Raw genomic sequence first — 6,820 nt, 5'->3', positions numbered from 1 at the left:
TTAGCTTTTTTCATCTGTGCAGAATCTGAACTAATAATAATAATAATATATCTTTTATTGTCATTGCACGTCAGTGCAACGAGATTTAGTGTGCAGCTCCACTGATGTACAAGAAAGGTAAATAAATACAATACATAAATAAACAAGCTGAATTGATTGACGTGACCATCTGAGGGAGACTGTCCAAAGGGGGTGGGTGGGGGGGCACTCATTAGGGCCGGTTCAGAGCCGCTATAGCTCTTGGGATAAAACTGTTCCTGAGTCTGGAGGTTCGGGCGTAGAAGGCCTTGTAACATCTGCCGGAGGGAAGTAGTTGAAACAGACCGTGGCAGGGGTGTGATGAGTCCTTATGGATGCTGAGGGCCTTCCTGAGGCACCGCGTGTGTTAGATGCCCTCCAAGGCTGGTAGCTCTGTCCCGATGATCCTCTGCGCTCTGTTGACGACGCGCTGATGAGCTCTCCTCTCCGCCTCCGTGCAGCTGAGATACCACACAGAGATGCCATACGTTAGTATGCTCTCTGTGGTGCAGCGGTAGAACGTTGTCAGCAGCTGTTGGGGCAGACCAGTCTTTTTTAATGTCCTCAGGAAGAACAGTCGTTGCTGTGCCTTCTTGACCAGCGCAGCGGTGTTTGTGGACCATGTGAGGTCTTCTGAAATGTGAGTGCCCAGAAACTTAAAGCTGGACACTCTCTCCACACTTTCCCCATAAATGGAGATTGGGGCGTATTCTCCAGAATTGGACCTCCTGAAGTCAATAATCAGCTCCTTGGTCTTGGAGGTGTTTAGTGCCAAGTTGTTATTGGCGCACCAGTCTGCAAGGTTTTTAAAGAATCCTTTTTAATGAATAGATTTTACCACAATCCTTTTATGAAGCATCTATTTCTTTAATTCTTAAAAAAGATAAGAACCCTACTTAAGTGACATCATATAGACCTTCGACCACCGCTATTACGGAATCCCCTAATATTTTTGGTATTGTCCGCGGGAATAAGACACATGTTATCTCTTTATGCAGATGATCTGTTATTATTCATTTCTAATCCTGAGAAATCTATTCCGGCAATAGTAGCATTACTTAATCAATTTAATAGTTTTTCTGGTTATAAACTAAATCTTATTAAGAGTGAGCTTTTTTCATTAAAAAATCTAGTTTCGAATTATGGACAGTTTCCATTTAGATTGACTACCGAATGTTTTACTTATTTAGGTATTAATATTACCAAGAAACATATGGATTTACTTAAAGCTAATTTTACGCCTCTAATTGACCATATCAAACAACAGTTTACTAAATGGTCACCAATGTCCTTATCTTTAATCGGCCGAATCAATGCTATTAAAATGTTTATCTTACCTAAATTTTTGTATTTATTTTAGACAATACCAATTTTTATTGCTAAATCTTTCTTTGATAGTATTGATTCAAAATGTCTTCATATATATGGCAGAATAAAAATTCCAGACTAAGTAAAAAATACTTACAGAAATCAAAAAAAGACGGTGGTTTGCCACTGCTGAACCTTAGATTCTACTATTGGGCAGTTAATGCTCGTTATTTATTGTTTTGGACAAAAGATTTAGAAGATACCCAATGCCCATGATGGATAAATCTTGAACGTGATTCTATGCAAGGGCTATAATTGGCTTCTATTCAAGGAGCTTCGTTACCTTTTACAATTACGAGATTGAATAAATATATACGACTAATCCAATAATAAGACATACATTCCGAATATGGTCTCAATTTCATAAGTTTTTTTTGGATTGAATGATTTTATCTTATCGAGTCCTATCATAACTAATTTTTTCTTCCGACCTTTTAGTACTGATCAAGCCTTTCTGTTATGGAAGAGGAAGGGATTAGTAGCTTTTCGTGATTTGTTTTTGGATGGTTGTTTTATGTCTTTTGAACAACTCCAATAAATATAATTTACCTAACTCACATTGTTTTAGATATTCACAAATTAGACATTTTTTGAAGGCTACTCTACCCTTTTTTCCGTTACCACATCAAACCAAAATCTTGGAACAAATTTTACATTTGAACCCTTATCAGAAAGGCTTAATAACGACTATTTATGAGTTGATTTTCAAGTTATAAATAGATACATTTGATAAAATTAAGAATGACTGGGAAAGAGAACTTCAAATCTCTTTATCTATAGAGAAATGGTAGAGGATTCTTCAATTAGTTAATGCTTCCTCAATCCTCAAGACACGCTTTGATACAATTCAAGGTGGTTCACAGAGTTCATATGTCAAAAGATAAGTTAGCTCGTTTTTATGGTCATATAAATCCTACCTGTGACAGATGTAACTCTGAAGTGACCTCACTGACTCATATGTTTTGGTCCTGCCCACTTTTGGAAAAATATTGGAATTGAATTGAATTGAATTGAATCCTTTATTTGTCATTCAGACCTTTTGGTCTGAACGAAATGCTGTTGCCTGCAGCCATACATGTAATAATAACAAAACACAATAAACACAAATTAACATCCACCACAGTGAGTTCACCAAACACCTCCTCACTGTGATGGAGGCAAAAGTCTTAGAGTTACTGTCTCTTCCCTCCTCTTCTCCCTCTGCGCCGAGGCGATACCCCACCGGGCGATGGCGGCCCGGGGGGTGGTCGAAGCTGCCCGCAGCTGTTGCAACGGGTGCTCCGGAAAACAGGCACCAGCCTGTGCCCTGCGAGCTCCCGACATTGTCCTCCACCGGCCCGCGGCCGAGCCCAGGATCCAGGTCGCCGCCGCCTCAGCCGCCGTAGCACCGTCTCCGCTCCGCACCGGGCCGCCCACAAGGCAGCGTCTCAGCCCCGCACCGGGCTGCTCACACGGGAGCACCTTCCAGCCAGTAGCCGGTCCGCCCACAAGGCAGCGTCTCAGCCCCGCACCGGGCTGCCCCCACGGAAGCACCTTCCAGCCGGTAGTCGTGCCGGCCGCACAGCAGCGTCTCAGCCCCGCACCGGGCTGCTCACACGGGAGCGCCTTCCAGCCGGTAGCCGTGCTGGCCGCACAGGAGTGTCTCAGCTCCGCACCGTTCGCCCTCACCGGAGCGCTGAGTCGTGCCGCTACCCGGACGTCGCCACAGCTCGAAGACGGCCAGCCTCGCGTTGGTGAGTCCTGGCTGGCTCTACCTCCGGACCCTCGAGGTCGGTCGCAGGTTGGAGGCCGCCAGCTCCGCCATTAGGCCTCAGCGCAGACGGGGGAAGAGAAGGGGGATACGACAGAAAAGTCGCATTCCCCCGAAGGGAGAGACAGAAAGCTCTGTTTCACCCTCCCCCCACACACATAACACCACCTAATAACCAAAAAAATTACTAAACTAGACAAAAAAAAACGACATAAAAAGTAAAAACAGACAGACTGCAGGCGAGCCGCAGCTGTATCACAGCGCCGCCACTTACTGATATCTTTGATACTATCTCTGTAGTTTTAGCTACTGATTTACAATCTCATCCCATTACTGCAATTTTTGGGCTACCATTTGTCCCGTTTCGCCCATCGGCTGATTGCTTTTACCACATTAATTGCAAGAAGATCTATTTTATTTAAATGGAAAGACTAACTCTTTGACCACACTCCATTGGTACTCTTAAATGATATCATGTATAAATTTAGAAAAAAATCAGGAGTGACATTGTTGAACCCTTGGTTAAATTCAGATTTAGATTCAGATTCAACTTTAATTGTCATTGTCAGTGTACAGTACAGAGACAACGAAATGCAGTTAGGATTGATAGGACTTGGGGAAAATTAATTCAACATTTCCACACAACATAAATTGTCCCCTCTCCAACTTTTATAATAATTATTTTACCTTTATACGGTGGAACGAACTTGACGACAAACAGGGACTTAAATTGTTGAAATTCTTTGCAGCCCAGATTCTGGCTTGCTTTTTTTTTTTAGTTTAGGGTGGTTTTGTTTTTTCCTTTTTTCTCTTTTTTTTCTTTTTATCTTTTTGTTTTTTATATCTCTATATTACTAAATCTCTGATCCTGACCGATTTTGGCCTACTGTGCTGCGATTTCCGACAGAATGCCGCCACCTACGGCCGTCATTTTTGGCCACCTCGCCCAGAGCCCCCGTCCGCCTTACGGGTGCGGAGTATTTTTCCCATTGATGACAAATCAGAGAGATATTAATGTTTTTAAAAAATTCACCATTCTCTCTGCTGCCCCTGCTGGAGGGAGGGGGAGGGACTATAAAACCAGGAAGTGGTGTGCCTCACACACTCTCTGCAAGATGGATGAAGCCAAGGGTCACGTCTCTCTGAGCTCTGAATGACACTGAACAAATGTTTACACAACTGAGTACCCTTAATGTGGTTTGAAAATGAAAATATGGTTTGTTTGAAGTAAAAAGGCACAGCCTGCAAATGGTTGTTTGGATGCTTTGGCTTGAAGTTGAAAGACACTACTTACCGCAAATGCTGGCTTGGGAGCTTTGGCTTGAAGTTGAAAGGCACTACTTACTGCAAATGGTGGCTTGGGTGTATTGCTTGAAGTTGAAAGGCACTACTTACTGCACATGGTGGCTTGGGTGCTTTGGCTTGAAGTTGAAAGCCACTACTTGCTGCAAATGGTGGCTTGGATGCTTTGGCTTGAAGTTGAAAGGCACTACTTACTGAAAATGGTGGCGGGTGATTTGGCTTGAAGTTGAAAGGCACTTCTTACTGCAAATGGTGACTTGGGTGATTTGGCTTGATGTTGGAAGGCACTACTTACTGCAAATGGTGGCTTGGATGCTTTGGCTTGAAGTTGAAAGGCATTACTTACTGCAAATGGTGGCTTGGGTGCTTTGGCTTGAAGTTGAAAGGCACTACTTACTGCAAATGGTGGCTTGGGTGCTTTGGCTTGAAGTTGAAAGTCACTACTTACTGCAAATGGTGGCGGGAGCTTTGCTTGAAGTTGAAAGGCACCACTTACTGCAAATGGCGGCTTGGGTGCTTTGGCTTGAAGTTAAAAGGCGCTACTGCAAATGCACTTCCTGTTTGCACTGTATATTGATTTTAGATAAAATGCTGATTTTTGGCCATCTTACTCAGTCCCCCCTCTGCTGAGCAGGTGCAGAGAATTCTTCCCATCAATGAAAAATAAAAGTGTTATTAGTGTTTAAAAAATGTTGAGAATCTCTCTCCTGTCAATCACGCCCTGAAAGCCACACCTTTTCCGGTGGGAGGGGGAGGGGTTACAAAACCCGGAAGTGTGGGTGTGGCTCAGTTTCTGCATGATGGGGGAGGGAGAGATCATGACTCTGTCTGAGCTGTGAATCAACTGAACACACTGAGGAGCCATCTTGGTGAACGGCTGCTAGCCAGCAGCCGTCTGTTTTAAATTCGTTTTTTTTATAGTTTTTAGTGAGTCCTGTTTTTTTGTTTGTAGGGGATATGGTCTTTTTAATGTGGGGGTAGGTGTAACTATATATTTTTCGGTCCCTACCTGGTCGGTGTGGCAGCCTTTTCTCCGGGCTGCCCGTCGACCCGTCCTCGTGGCCTACCAGCGGGCATGGAGCGCCGTTTCCTGGCGGGGACCGCCCAGCACCTCGGCCTCGGTGGCGGCACAGTGTTGGAGCGCTGGAGCGGAGCGGAGTGGAGCGGGCGATGCCTTGCCTGGGTCGCCGCGCTGGAGCTCTGGCGAGCTGGACCGCCGAGAGCAACATCTCCGGGCTGCGGGTCTGCGGAGCGGAGAGGCGGCGTGCGGAGAGGCGGCAGTGCGGAGAGGCGGCAGTGCGGAGAGGCGGCGCCGACTTTTTCATCGGGAGCCTGGGAGCTCCAAACCGGCGTGGCCTTGTCGGCTTCGGCAGCCGCGGGCTCCAACCAGGAAGCGGCCGTTCCAGGTGGCCCAGCCGCCGAAAGGACTTTCCCGACACCGGGGCAATACCACCCAGTGAGAACGGCCAGGGACATCGGGCCTCCGTAGAGGCAATTGCGGTGGCCTCAATAGGCCTGACTTTGGGGTGAACATGGGGTGGGGACTGGACATTGTGCCTTCCCCCACAGTGCTATCCACTGTGGGGGGATGATTTTTTTGCATGGAATGGTATGAAGCTGCATTTAAATTTGGTGACCTTGGACCCTGCTTGAAGTGGAATAAAACTGCACTGAATTTGGTGGCCTTGCATATTTGATAGATAGATAGGTTCTTTATTGTCATTATAACATGTAAACATGTACAACAAAATTAAAAATGCCAACCAGTCAGTGCACCATTCACACATTATCTAAAAGCTAACGATACGTAAAAGAGAAATATCTAAAATAAACAGCTAAAATAAATAACAGGAAAAAAAAGCATAAACACTCAACCATACATTCACCTGCGCTCATTTGGTGGCTATATTAAGTGTAGTTATTGCTGTGGGATAAAAACTGTTTTTGAGTCTGTTTGTCCTTGTCCTCATTGATCTGTACCATCTGCCTGACGGCAACAGTTCAAACAGGGAGTGTCCGGGGTGGGAAATGTCCTTTATAATGTTCTGGGATTTCTTGAGACAGTGGGAACTGTGTAGGTCCGCCAAGGTGAGGAGAGGGCAGCCGACAATCTTCTGTGCATTGTCAATAGCCATCTGGAGCGCTTTCCTCTTAGCCGCTGTGCAGCTGGTGTACCACACGCATACACAGTATGGAGCACCGATAAAAGGACAGCAGCCTTGGATCCAGCTTGAAGTGGTATGAAACTGCACTTGAATTCGGTGGCCTTGCACCCTGCTTGAAGTGGTTGGAAACTGCACTTGAATTTGGTGGCCTTGCACCCTGCTTGAAATGGTAGGAACATGGATTTGAATTTGGTGGACTTGCACCCTGCTTGAAATG

This window comes from Amblyraja radiata, chromosome 2 (assembly GCF_010909765.2).
Source record: "Amblyraja radiata isolate CabotCenter1 chromosome 2, sAmbRad1.1.pri, whole genome shotgun sequence".
Lineage (NCBI taxonomy): Eukaryota > Metazoa > Chordata > Chondrichthyes > Rajiformes > Rajidae > Amblyraja > Amblyraja radiata.
The sequence above is the reverse complement of the archived record's forward strand: the minus strand, read 5'-3'. Positions refer to the sequence as shown.